This window comes from Micromesistius poutassou (genome assembly GCF_964030765.1).
Source record: "Micromesistius poutassou genome assembly, chromosome: 6".
In the NCBI taxonomy this organism is placed as follows: domain Eukaryota; kingdom Metazoa; phylum Chordata; class Actinopteri; order Gadiformes; family Gadidae; genus Micromesistius; species Micromesistius poutassou.
The window spans coordinates 9,849,478-9,864,664 of NC_140276.1; positions in this window are offsets into that span (position 1 = coordinate 9,849,478).

Here is a 15,187-nt window from a genome sequence, read left to right on the forward strand (position 1 = left end):
GATAGATAGATAGATTTAGGCCTCCATCTATATAAATGTATATGTTATATATATACTGTATATATTTATGTGCAATATACATAGATATATATTACATATTAGAGGGACTGCAGTGATCTCTCGGCCTTCAGACCAAACCCAACATCACACCAACCTGTATTATTTTGTTTGTGTTATTTCTGTTAGTTTGTGTGTATTATTTATGTGAGTTAGTGTGTATTATTTAGTTAGTGTGTCTCTCCGTCCTCACGGGGTCAGGCCATATCTTAGCCCGCAGCTCGCTCCATTATTCTCCACATTAGCAATTGACAATTATTATCCCCCTCCTCATAAATCAGCGCGCGGCGCGTTATTATTGTTCAGCTGAATGGCTGTTGGGGAAGTCGGGGTCAGTGTCATTAACTCCGCCCCCCCCGGCCCCGGGCCCCCCGCGCTCCCACCCCCTCGGGCCCCCCTCTATACAAGGACCTGCTGGCTAAAAGCTTAATCACACATGCATTAGCGCAAGACAGCGCGCTATTGTGCCGCGGTTCACTGGAATGAAGCGCTGCGCGGCGCCAGCGCGGCAGGCGACGCGGCGGCGTCAGGATGATGGAGCGCTTTTTAATGTCGAGGCCGGAATCCGCGCGGTGTCGCCGCTCCGCCGCTCGTGGCGTCACGCGGCGCGGCAATTACAGTAGACACGTCCTCGCGATCCATCATAACGCGTCAATGTCACCGTGCGTCATAATAATTACGATACCCCTTTGTGGTGTTTATTGCGGCGCTATTATAATATGCACGATGGAATTAACCATGTAAGCACCTGCTATCAAGTTCACGGGCCGCCTAATTTGTCTCGCCTCGTGCAGCAGGCGCCATTGTTTCCCGTGAGGCGGACGACCGACGGGCGGGATTCCCTCCAGGCGCCGGAGCGGTCACCTAAGCTCCTCACGAGGAGGACCCCAATCATCGTGTCAGAATGAACATGTTGATGTGTTAATCTGCCGTCTGGTCCCATACCATGTAGTGTGTGTGTGTGTGTGTGTGTGTGTGTGTGTGTGTGTGTGTGTGTGTGTGTGTGTGTGTGTGTGTGTGTGTGTGTGTGTGTGTGTGTGTGTGTGTGTGTGTGTGTGTGTGTGTGTGTGTGTGTGTGTGTACAGGACTGAACATATTGAGAGCATCAAAACATCTCTGTAGTTTATGATAAATACACTTACAGTATGGTAAAGGCTTTAAAACAACATGCTGCTCTGAAAGATATTCTGTTCATAAGGTCCCAACAAATCACTATCAATAACTGATTTATTAATATTCCACTGGATATTGAATAACGGCCGATGTTTTGAAAGAACCAACAATAAAACGATATGAGAATCAATTATTTTAGAGCTTTATTATATTCATACTGTATTTACACACATCGAATATTCCCCTTATATTGAGTTTATTACTGCTTGTTTTGTCTCCTGTTTGATTTCATCGATAATGATGAACCAAACCATCATTAAATCAGGAGATCAGAAGCTACTTACCTTACAACAGGTTAAACACCAAATATATTCATCATTCATTCATTCATCTCCAGCAGACTTCATATGAAACATATCTGGTTGTTTGACAATAATCTTCTGAAATGGTTCCCCCCTTATCCCCCCCACCCCTCTTACACACTTATTGTTCTCAGCATCATGTAGCATCTTATCCTAGCTCTGTTGTATACGGGGAATGGGTTAACCTAGTGATGGTTAGTGCTTGGCGCTCGGTTCTATGAACATCCTTACTGTACCGACAGAGAGATATATTGTTGTTTCTCTTTCTTCTGACAAATGTACTCATTGTAATTCGCATTGGATAAAAGCGTCTCGTAAACGCCCTAAATGTAAATGTTCAAAACCATGAAACAAAAGGTGATTCTGCATGTTGCGTTCCTATAACATGTTGTGTAACATGTCCAGACCCCCCCCCCCACTCCCGGTCCTATTGTGTCCCGGTCCGGGCGGCGGCGGTCCCCTCTCCCCCCCGCTGATCTCCGTGCCGATGCTGCGCTGATCCATCAGTGCTGATCTGATTGGCTGTAGTCCTTAAAGAATAACCAGATGGAACATCAGATGTACTCCCCCCTCACCCTCTCGTCCCATCACCCCTCTCACCCCCCTCACCCCATCTCACCCTCTCCCCCCCTGCCCCTCACCCCACTCACCCCCTTGCCCCTCACCCCCCTCACCCCCTCGCCCCTCCCTCCCCTCACCCCCCCTCACCCCTCACCCCTCACCCTGGTTCCCAGCAGAATGCCACTGTAACACAGAGCTAGAATAACTAGAACAGAAACCCACTGTGCTTCCAGCGATCTGTGACAGATCCCACGGCCGGTCTGTTCTGGTTCTATGCGTTCTGGTTCTAGGCGTTCTGGTTTTCGGTATTCAGGTTCTAGGCGTTCTGGTTCTGTGTGCTCTAAGTCTATGTGCTCTGGTTCTATGTGCTCTAGTTCTACCTGCTCCTCCTCCAGCTCCTCTCTGAGGTCTGGTTCTATGTGCTCCTCCTCCAGCTCCTCTCGGAGGACGGTTCTATGTGTTGTGGTTGTACGTGCTCCTCCTGCAGCTCCTCTCTGAGGACTCCTCCTGACAGATCGCCCGATCGGCACTTCTGTGCAGCGAGCAGCTCGGTGTTCATCACCACCGCCAGAATGTGATCAGGTCCCCCCCTGACTCCCCCGTCGCCACGGTGATGAATCGACCTATTAGAGGTGATGTTTATGCATCAGGCCCCCCCCACCCCCCCCCCCGCCAATCAGAGCCCTGTGGGCCGGCAGGTGTATCCCCTCGTCAGCGAATCATCTAGAAGATTATCATCACCAGGAACTGGGAATGGAGAATACTGTAGTACTACTGGAAGAAAAAGTAGTATTAGTACAGAGTAGTACTAGACTATAAGTACTTTTCTTTTTTTAACAATAAACTATAGGATTACTAGTACTACAGTAGTACTGGAATGACAGTAGTATTAGTATATATAGTACTACAGTAGTACTACTGTAGTACTAGTCCTCCTTAGTATAGAGTAATACTAGACTTACAGTGCTAAAGTAGTACTATTACTATAGTAGTACTAGTACTATAATAGTACTGTAATAAAAGTATAATTAGTAGAGAGTAGTACTTGAGTAACAGTATTACAGTAGTATTAGTACACAGTGCTCCTCCCTGTAGATCAAAGTTTCTGATACCTTACTGAACAGTAAGTAGAAAGCAATTAGAGTAACATTAGAACTGTATCAGCTTAATAACCTTTAAAAAACAGTGTCAAAAACATAATGGAATGGAATTCGAAAGTCTATTAATATTCTTTATTGTTATTATTAATGGCAATAAAGTCCATGTTATATCAAAACAAAGTGTTGTGATATAAAACATGTTACAAGCAGTGTTAAGTTACAGTTCTGTTACGTGCATTTTAGACGTGTAACTTAAGATCTCTAGGGGGACAGGATAGAGGCCTTTTACAATCCTCCTCATCCTCATCCTGCTCCTCTCTATAACCTTGTTTCTGATTGGAGGGTTTGTTTAGTAGAAGATGTATATGTGGGTTGACATGATATAAATACCTTCATTATGTTAATTCATGTCAACACTGTTTTCCTTTCTTAATGACATCATCCCTTCCCATCCCCATCCCATACATCCTTTTATATTGACAACAGAAAGCTAAATGGAGATTCTTCCTTTCCTCCTTTTTCTCCACTGGAACCCTCTCAGCCAATCAGCCATCAGCTCTGGTCGCCCGGGCAACAGACAAGATGGGATGAAATAATAATAAAGTTTTGTTTGAGTAAAAAAACCCGACCATTGCATTCCAATAATAGCTCCTCCTCTAATCCAATCGCAGGGCTCTCAGAGGACTTGTGTTTTTTGTTCAATATCTCACAGCACAAAGGCCGTGAAACATCTCTGTCGTATAATCTCCGCTACACAGAACTCGTCTTTATGAAAACCAACCAAGCTTTCTTCATCATCTCCAACAATAAGAGACCCAGCGTTCTAACCATAAGATACACCATGCTGCTGCATCGCTGCTGTTGGGATAAATCAGGTGAACATGAATGATAAGCGCTTTATATTCCAGTTATGAATCAGGTGAACATGAACGATAAGCACTTTATATTCCAGTTATGAATCAGGTAAACATGAACAATAAACGCTTTATATTCCAGTAATAAATCAGGTAAACATGAACGGCTAGCAGTTTATATTCCAGTTATAAATCAGGTAAACATGAACGGTAAGCGGTTTATATTCCCGTCCATGACAACGTCTCTTGTCCTGCTGTGTCTCTCAGTCCTCCTTTCTTTACTTCCTGTCTTCAAAACAAACAAGATGGCGGCCAGTCGGCCGGCCACTCTCTGTCCTTCTGCTACGAGTCTCCTCAGTTTGTTGTTGTGCATGCAGATCAGCAGCCCGGGGGCTGGGGGGGGGGGGGGGGGGGTAGATGGATGTCATGGAGCCCGCCGTGCTGACCTTTGCTGTAAGACCCTCAGCAGACATCACAAACTCTCACATCAATTTGGTCCAATTGGACGTGGCAGCTCCCTGCTAACTCGATTTGAGGAGCAATGCACCTGTCTCTGTATTCTCTCCCCACAGGGAGGGGGGGAGGGAGGGGGGAGGGAGGGGAGGGGGAGGGAGGGAGGGGGGAGGGGGGGGGATGGGGGGTGGGGGGGCGGGGGGGCATCCCAAGGCACTGGCACGCACTCCGGCACACACAGGCTCGCTCACTCTCTCTCCCTCACTCTGTGCACAAACACGTGTGTGTGTGTGTGTGTGTGTGTGTGTGTGTGTGTATGTGTGTGCATGTGCATCTGTGAGTGTGTGTGTGTGTTTGCACGGTCCTTGCAGAGCGTGCCTGTGTGTGTGTGTGTGTGTGTGTGTGTGTGTGTGTGTGTGTGCAGAGGGGGTACATAAATGCCATTATCCATCATTAGTTCCATTAGCACAGTTTACCCTATTCGCAATATTAGCAAAGTTATCACCGTTATCGTTGTTGGCAGTGTTAGCACTGTTAGCACTGTTAGCATCACTAGCAGTGTTAGCGGGTGGTAAGAGCTATTCGGAAGAGAGATGAGCTAAGGTATCCTCTCCTACTGTGTGTGTGTGTGTGTGTGTGTGTGTGTGTGTGTGTAGGCCTACTATGACATGAATCTCCATGCATACCAAGTATACATCCTCTCACACACACGCACACGCACACGCAGCAGGCCCCCAGCTGGTCTTGTGTTTCTCTGTCCTGCTGGTATTGACTGGCCGGTCAATACCAGCAGGACAGAGGCTCAGTCCTCCATTCACTTACCATCGACCTCACCGGTCTCTGTTGGACCCTGCTGGACCAAGACTACACTCAGACCAGACCCTACTGGACTAGACTCCAACCAGACCCTACTGGACTACACTCAGACCAGACCCTACTGGACTACACTCAGACCAGACCCTACTGGACTACACTCAGACCAGACCCTACTGGACTAAACTCAGACCAGACCCTACTGGACTACACTCAGACCAGACCCTACTGGACTACACTCAGACCCTACTGGACTACACTCAGACCAGACCCTACTGGACTACACTCAGACCAGACCCTACTGGACTACACTCAGACCAGACCCTACTGGACTAAACTCAGACCAGACCCTACTGGACTACACTCAGACCAGACCCTACTGGACTACACTCAGACCCTACTGGACTACACTCAGACCAGACCCTACTGGACTACACTCAGACCCTACTGGACTACACTCAGACCAGACCCTACTGGACTACACTCAGACCCTACTGGACTACACTCAGACCAGACCCTACTGGACTACACTCAGCCCCTACTGGACTACACTCAGACCAGACCCCCCCTCACCCCTTCCCTCACCCTGTCCTCCGGTCTGTGAGGTGATACCGTCTCTTCTGGCCACCGGTCCAGCAGAGTGAGAGATCAGAGTCTCACATCACAACAGACACCACAAGGCCACCGTGTGTGTTTGTGTGCAGAGGTTTCTAAACTATGTGAGGCTCGAGTCAACCACAGAATGGACAAAATGCCCCCCCCCTCCCCCCCCCCCACAGAGACTCACACTCACACCCACACCCTAGGCTCCACCCCCCACCCCCACCCAAGGATTCACCACCACCCAGGGCCACCCCTCCCCACCCACCCGCTCCCAGAGCACCATCGGGGCCCTGAACCCCCTGTGCCCCCCTCCATAGAGCAGTCCGGGACTTTTAGGGGCCGGGGGAGAGGAGGAGGAGGTGGTGGTGTGGGGGGGGCGGGGGAGTTTCTGAAAGATTGATGGTGTAAAATTGGATGGAGGAGTAAGAGGAGGTGGGGCAGGAGCAGGTGGTTAAGGAGAAATGTCCTCCTTAATGCCCTGCCTGCGAGTTAATCGAATCACTATGAAGAGTGGCTCAGGAGAGGAGGAGGAGGAGAAGGAGGAGGGAGGGGATGGAGGGATGGAGGGATGGACATATAGATAGATAGATTCCTCTATTTGATAGATAGACAGACAAATAGAGGGATGGATAGATGGAGTGAGAGATAGAGAGATAGATAGTTATGTAAATATAGTTGTATAACAGGGTGTATGGTTAGGCTGAGGGTCAGGTGTTGGTGTTGGTGGTTTCCTCAAAGGCTTCCTGATAAACATCAGAGTGGTGAAGTCCACCAGGAGAACACCTCACTTGTTCAGTGCCCAGGTGTGTCCTCATGTTGACTCTCTCCTTCTGCTCATCTAGTTTATTTAAATGGTTTGTCGCTTAGTGAAACACAACATGTCAGGCTAACTTCTAATCTGGCAGGAAGGACGACTCCAGCTGGTAGAATCTAATCTCAGGGTTATCTCTGTTGTTGGAGGGCACTAATATCCCTCCTATGATTATTGGTTCACATGTGTACTCTCCTCTCTCCTCTCTCCTCTCTCCTCTCTCCTCTCTCTTCTCTCCTCTCTCCTCTCTCCTCTCTCCCCTCTCCTCTCTCCTCTCCACTTCTGGAAACATCCGTCCTTCTGAGTATTAATGGCACACAAGATGGAGTCTTGTGTGTGGAGTTTGTTTTCTGCCAGAGCTGTGGTTTATCAGACCTGCCTGTCAATAAAACATCTCAGACAGCACGTGAAACTCTCTCCGTGAAATCCTCCTCATCTTTCATCTTCTCCCCCTCCTCCTCCCTCACCTCCTCCTCCTCCTCCTCCTCCTCTTCCTCCTCTCCTCTCATCCTCCCTCTCCTCCTCCTCTTCCTCCTCTCCGTCGCTTGTCTCTTGTACTCTGCTCTCCTCTGTCTCTCTCCCTCTCCAAGATGTATTGATAATTTCCCACAGAAATCGGGTTTGAGTTTATTCTACAGAACGCTCCGCTGCGCTCCTGAAGTGGATCTGTTTTAGCGAGGGGACAATAAGCCGCAGCCGCCACTCGCTGCTTATTGTTCAGAAGAGACCGTCTGCGTTACAGGAAGCAATAGAGTATAATCTCATCACGCATGTCTCTGCCTGCGCCGACACTAACATTCATCTGGTCCGCCGTGGCCCGGCCCCGTGACAACGGCGCGTTGCCCCGGTTACAGAGGAGCGTTGCCATGGGGACAGCGGTCCACCCGGTCCTCTGGACCGGTATGAGTCCCGGAACCAGTCCGGGATCGGGTGTGTTTAGAATTTATAAATAAATAATAAATATGATTATATAGGTTATTAAATAAGATTATATAGGTTATTAAATATGATTATATCGATTGTTAAATATGATTCTAAAGATTATTAAATATGATTATATAGGTTATTAAATAAGATTATATAGGTTATTAAATATGATTAGATTGATTGTTAAATATGATTCTAAATGTTATTCAATATGATTATATAGGTTATTAAATAAGATAATATAGGTTATTAAATATGATTAGATTGATTGTTAAATATGATTCTAAAAATGATTTAATATGATTATATAGGTTATTAAATATGATTATATAGGTTATTAAATATGATTAGATTTATGATTATATCGGTTATGAAATATGATTATACAGGTTATTACATATCATTACACAGGTTATTAAATATTATTAAATCAGTTTTTAAATATAATAATATAGGTTATTAAATTTGATTAAAAAGGTTATTAAATAGGATTGTATAGGTTATTATATATTATTATGTTGGTTATTAAATAATATTCTATAAAAAATGATGATGAATCTCATTTCTGATTCTAACCAGCCTCTAACTAATCTCTAACCAACCACTGACCAGCCACCGGGTCAAACCTGTATAACCAACCTCTCACCAGCCTCTCACCAACCTCTAACCAACTTCTATCCAACCTCCAACCAACCTCTATCCAGCCTCTAACCAACCTCTAACCTTCCTCTGGTTCAAACCGGTATAACCAGCCTGTAACGCTCCTCCGGTTCAAAGCGGTATCAGCCTCTAACCAGCCTCTAACCCCCTCTTACTAGCCTCTAACCAGCCTCTGGTTCAAACCGGTGATACAGAACCTGAACCGAGAGGAACCAGAGAAATAGGAGTAATGTGTGATGGGAGTGCGAGGCTGTGTGAGGTGGAGAGGAGAGAGAGAGAGCAGATGGTGAGGAATGGCCACTTTTACACAAGCAGACAAGCAAAGAAAAACAAGAAGGCAGGCCAACATGAACCCTGAGAGGGAGTGTGTGTGTGTGTGTGTGTGTGTGTGTGTGTGTGTGTGTGTGTGTGTGTGTGTGTGTGTGTGGTGTGTGTGTGTGTGTGGGGGGGGGGTATCTGTGTCTCTGTGTGTGTGTGTGTGTGTGTGTGTGTGTGTGTGTGTGTGTGTGTGTGAGGGCCAGGGGGGTTAAGTATGGTAGCATGGAGTCATACTTCAGAGTGGCAGCAGGAGAATCCAATCAGGGCCCGGAATTCAATTACCTGCCTCTGAGGGGCCCACCGGCCGGCTGCTATAGGGGGCCGCCTGCTGCTCACCAGGCCCCCAGTCTCCAGACCCAGACCCACATGACCAACCTCCCAGGACACCCTAGACCCAGACCCACATGACCAACCTCCCAGGACCCCCTAGACCCAGACCCACATGACCAACCTCCCAGGACCCCCTAGACCCAGACCCACATGACCAACCTCCCAGGACCCCCTAGACCCAGACCCACATGACCAACCTCCCAGGACCCCCTAGACCCAGACCCACATGACCAACCTCCCAGGACCCTCTAGACCCAGACCCACAGGTCTGGGTCTGGGTCTGGGGTCTAGACCCAGACTTTATAAGACTAACCGCCAGACCCACAAGACAAGCCTCTCAGGACCCCCTAGATCCAGACTACACAAGACCAGGACCCCCTAGACCCAGACTATACAAGACCAGCCTCCCGGACCCCCTAGACCCAGCCTCCCCGGACCACCTAGACCCAGCCTAGTAATAGAGAGAGAGAGAGAGGCTCTTTGTCGCCCTGACTCCATGTTGTGATGTTGTAAACTCCACCTCGGCCCGGCCTCCATTACCCGGACGATCAGATTATCTTTACACTCCTCGGTCTGACAACAGCTCTGAGGTTGGCCTCGTGCTCACCCCGGCGCCGGCCGTCGTTAGCTGCTAGCAGTTAGCATTTTGGCCCAGGCAGTTAGCTGAGAACGTTAGCGGTTAGCTGCTAGCCATTAGCCTCTGGCCTGGGGCAGTTAGCTGAGAACATTAGCAGTTTGCTGCTAGCCCGTTAGCTTCTAGCCGAAAGCGTCTGGCCTGGGGCAGTTAGCTGGGTAAGTAAGCGGTTAGCTGCTAGCCAATTAGCTGCTAGCCATTAGCCTCTGGCCTGGGGCAGTTAGCTGAGAACATTAGCGGTTTGCTGCTAGCCCATTAGCTGCTATCCGTTAGCCTCTGGCCTGGGGCAGTGAGCTTAGAACGTTAGCACTTAGCCTCTTGCCTCAGGCAGTTAGCTGAGAACCTTAGCGGTTAGCTGCCACCCCAATACCTGCTAGCAGCAGGCAGGAGCAGCTGTTGACCGTTGACTGTTAGCATTAAATGGCGGGAATGCTAATCCAGCGTTTAGTGTCTGTAGGCTAGCTTGTTGTTATTGTCGTTATTGTATTATTCCGATTGAAACAGACAACTGTTATGTTATTATAACAACGATAATAGGAGCACATTTAGACGACTGTCACCTCCACACCTGGAGCCTGAGAGGTGGAATGGGTTCCATTGCTTGATTACGACTCAGATCTGATCGTTAAAGCCCCTGGAACCTGGTTAGGAAACCCCATGCATTCACCCCCGCTGCGTTTCATTAGCGGGCTGTGATTGGACACTGCCTTGTAATCAGGGATAGTTGATGTAATCAGGGATGGTTGATAGCAGGGTCCTCAGTGATACTGAGAGCATGTGAAGCTATTTAGTAAAACACTGTTACCAAAACAACGGGACAAATGTTGGTTTATTCTGCGTTTTCACAGCAGCTTTTCTGTTGTGAAGAGACAAGTTTTACAGTTGTATTTATGATACAGTATTCTTATTAAATATATTTGTATTATATTTGTAATAGGCCTATCATTATTCTCCTCAATTCAGTTCTCTTGTGTTTCTTATGTGTAGAAATACATTTAATATGAAGATTAAATGTACAGCATGTAAATAATATTATTAATAATATTATAATGATAATACAATCATGAACTAAAATATAGCCTGTATATTAATAAACGAACAGACAGCAAATGCCAAGATAAATTCTTTAAATTTCTGTTTAATTGTTTATTATCAGATTATTATCATATTAAAAAATTGACAAATTTGATATCAGCAATATATATTTTTTTACATTTATCATCGTATTTTACAGACATAATTTATCCATGATTATTCAAATAAGGCCACTACAGTAAAATCCATCCGAACTATTTCATCCATGGAGAACTAAACGGGAGAAAGCTCTTTTTGTTCCAATATGAATATTGCAGTCATCTCCAGCACAGTTATTGTGTGAAAAAGGAAACGGTGTTGATTGATCGGTGAATGGCTAAGCAGGCTTCATAACAGCTCGACTCTTTGTCCCCCGCTCCGCACTGAGCGGGTCGCGGCGGGCCAGCGCCCCCGCTGCCCCCGCGCCCCGTCCGGCCAGCTCCAGCCGAGCGGCCCGCGGGGCTCCGTGTCCCCGCCGCTCGGAGCAGATTGCCGGCTAATTGTGCCATTGAGCGCCGCTGTGAGCCGGGGGTCGGGGCTGGACTCCAGCCGTCCGGCCGCACAGCGGTGATGTCTGGCCGGCCCGGCGGCTCTCGGTGATCCGAGGTCAGCTCCGTCTGCGCATGCGTGGTGCACCTGTTACAGACGACAGGGGAAGAATGCTGTAATCATGCACTAATACATGCACTTTAATCTATATCTTTATCTATATCTATATCGATATCTAGATAAAGATATATATATATATATATATATATATATATATATATATATTATATATATCGAGGTCTTTGCTTATTATTTGTTATCACTAATCAATACAGTATGCTGATCTATCGTTAAAAACAATAATTTAGATTTTATATTAAATATAGCTGATGTAATTTCTCTCTCTCTCTCTCTCTCTCTCTCTCTCACTCTCTCTCTCTCTCTCTCTCTCTCTCTCCACCAGCTATTTTCACCCCCCCCACACATCCGTCGCTGCACTTACCCCTCCATCAGACGGCTGCTAGCTCAATGGCTAAACGGATTAGCCAAGAAACAGACCCCCCCCTCCTGTAGCCATGGGTCGGGTGGGGGTGGAGGAGGTGGTGGAGGAGGTGGAGGAGCGGGGCCCTTCATAGGGGCTCTATGGAGCCTGTATGCGCCTTTCTTCTGCTGGAGCGCGCCCTTGCCCTCGCCGTCATCAATCATCCGCGAGCCCAGACAGCCGGCCAATCACAGGCTTCCAGGAAGCTATAGAGGAGAGAGAGAGGGAGACGGGGGAGACGGGGGAGGAAGAGTGAGATGTGTTACCGTGGCGGCCAGGCTACTTTGACTGACGTCTCACTGGTGGGTACACCGCGCGCGGACTCGCGCGCGCGCGCGTACGCCCACACAACCGCAAAAAACACACACACCAGCGCGCGCACACGCGCACACGGACGCACCACACACACACACACACCCACACACACACACACACACACACACACACACACACACACACGATGATGATTATGGCGTGTGTTTAAATAACACCAGCAGGTATTATGAGGCCCAACAACACAACGAGGAGGGTGGGTTTGGGGGGGGGGGGGGGGGGGGGGCTCTTCAGAGTTCAGACCGGTGGGAAAGTAATCTAGCGCGGAGGCGCGGCGGAGACGCGGTGGAGACGCGGTGAAAAGGTGCCTCTGACATCACTTTGTGTTTTTCATCAAACCTCGACGGCGTGTCGCCTCGCCGCGCTGCCCTTAACTTTTTTAATAACGATTCCTCTCCTCGCGCTCCGCTCCAGGAGGAATCCCGCAATCGGATTACAGCCTCCGTCCTCCCGCCCGCAATAAAGACACCGCGGCGGGGCGGGGAGCGGGGCCGCGCCCGTCAATTAGAGCTTTATTACCGGCCCTCACCTCAGGAAACACGCGCGGCTTCGCAGGCCGCTGAAATTAAACAATTCTTCAATCCCGACAAACGCTAGAGACCCTCAGAGCTCCCCGCGTCCGGGGGCCAATTAGCAGCGCTGTAATCACCGCGAGCTGTTATCAAAGAGCCCCGGTACCATTAATCCGCCAGTTGACCCCTGACCACGGGCGGACACCGCGTCAATACGGGATGATTAGCCACCACTCCGAGGCCGCTTAAGGAAAGCTCCCGTTGGGGACCGGAGGACGGATTTATGATTCATCTGATTCGTCTCGCTGCTCCAGTTTTGATTAAAAAACCTCAGATTCCCTCAATCACGCCTCGGTCGCTTTGGTCTGAATGACTGAAGTGCTGAGAAACCTCGGCTGGGATCACGACGCTTAGTGCTGAGATTATAATAACTATTTCAGCCACACTGTTATAATAGCATATATATATATATACAGTGATGTTATAATTATAATATATTTCTATATTATATATATATATATATATATAGGGAGACAGGGAGAGTGAGATTGAGAGAAATAGAGAGTGAGAGAGAGTGAGACAGGGGGTGAACGTGAGAGAGATATAGAGTGAGATTGAGAGAGAGTGATTGAGAGAGAGTGTGAGATTGAGAGAGAGTGAGAGTGAGAGAGACAGAGAGACATCGACCTGTATAGGTTAGAGGCCCGCAGTCAGACCTTGCATCGCGTGCAGGTATCCCCCTGATCACACGCATCGATTAGGTGACGTCAGACACCGTTAAAGGACCCTCTGTAACTCGCGCCGCATTCCTCCCGGATGTGTGTTGGTTCCCAGTGCGCGCGGCACGTATATGTCTCTCTTGGCGCATCAAAGGGCGCCATTTATCATCAGGGGGAGGGGGGACAGCTCCGAGCTTCTACCTTCTCGGTCCCAGACCCGAATTCAGCATTTTTATGGAAAACCTCCGTCATTTTGATTGATGAAATCCAAAGACGCGGAACACAGCGCCGCAGCTCCCCGACCGCGCGCGAACGGCAGGGTGCTGCAGTGTCCCATTGTGTCGCGAGGAGAAAGGGGCGCGCGGGAGAAAAGCGTCGCGGAGAGAAACCGCGGATTGGGTTCAAAAGGAGCAGAAAGCGTTTCTTTACAGCCACTGGGAAACAGAGGCTTCCCAGTGCGCGTGCGTGCTCGCGCATGCATGCGTGCGTGCTCGCGTGTGCGTGCATAGAAGCAGGATAAAGCATATAGTATATACCGTTAGGAGTGTGTGTGTGTGTGTGTGTGTGTGTGTGTGTGTGTGTGTGTGTGTGTGTGTGTGTGTGTGTGTGTGTGTGTGTGTGTGTGTCTGTCTGTTACGGTGTGTGTGTGTGTGTGTGTGTCTGTCTGTTACGGTGTGTGTGTGTGTGTGTGTGTGTGTGTGTGTGTGCGTGTGTGTGTGTGTGTGTGTGTGTGTGTGTGTGTGTGTGTGTGTGTGTGTGTGTGTTTGCATTGTGTGTGTGTGTGTGTGTGTGTGTGTGTGTGTGTGTGTGTGTGTGTGTGTGTGTGTGTGTGTGTGTGTGTGTGTTTGCATTGTGTGTGTGTGTGTGTGTGTGTGTGTGTGTGTGTGTGTGTGTGTGTGTGTGTGTGTGTGTGTGTGTGTGTGTGTGTGTGTGTGTGTGTGTGTGAAACGTCCGTATTACTGGTAAAACACTCATCTGATCTGCGATTGTTCTGACAAAAACAGCAAACATATTTCCGTGTATCCTGGGGGGGCGAGGAGGGGCGGTATGGACAAGAGGCGGGGGGGTCGTCTGAGCTCGTCTTGTTGGGCTGTGATTCATAACGTCAACAGTGGAGTCACCTGTCCGCCCTAATCGTCGCGTGCTCCTCTTATTAAACACCGGCGCGCCTCGCGCGCAGAGGAACGAGGCGATATTACTTAACCCGCGTCGCCCGGGGGCCTCCATAAATCTCCCGCTAACTGCGTTTCAGCCCCAAGTCCTCCGGGCGGGAGCCAGCTGCTGCCAGACAGACACGGCCTTGTCAATTACTCGCTGACGGGCCCCGCGGCCACAGTGGGACTGCGGCCCCGCAATTAGCGTCCATCCCGGTGCGGCTAAACGGCCCCACGTCGGCCAAGTCCCGCGAGACTTCTGAATGCGCCCTCCATTCAGAAATATCGTGGGACTTGGCCAACGTCGGGCGGGGTCGCCTCCGTTGTTGGTGTTGATGTTGCCGCCTGCGGTTCTCCGCTCGGCGGCTCAGAGTGGGTCTCTGACAGTAAATAAACGTTGGCGCAACAACATTGTCCGCGTGCTGACAAGCCGCAGAACGATTGCTCACCGCGCGCCATTGTGGCCGGTGTCACCGCGAGCAGCTGGTGGTGCCATTCCCGGGCCCTCGGCCGGTGGCCTTTGCCCTCGTGGGGGGAGTGGGGGTGACTCTGGACAGGGTCGCGCGGAGCCCCTGGTCGCTCGGGTCAGCGCAAGGAGCTAAAGTTTTCGCTGAGCGGCAGCTGAGCGCGAACAAAACGTCCTCAGCGCGGGCCGTGGAGTCAGGGGCGAGCGTTTGTTGAACTAATTAGCGCGCTGGGCGGGCGCGGGGGGGAGGGGTACCGGGTTAGGTACCGGGTTCAGAGTACAGGACGTGGACACGTCGCTCCG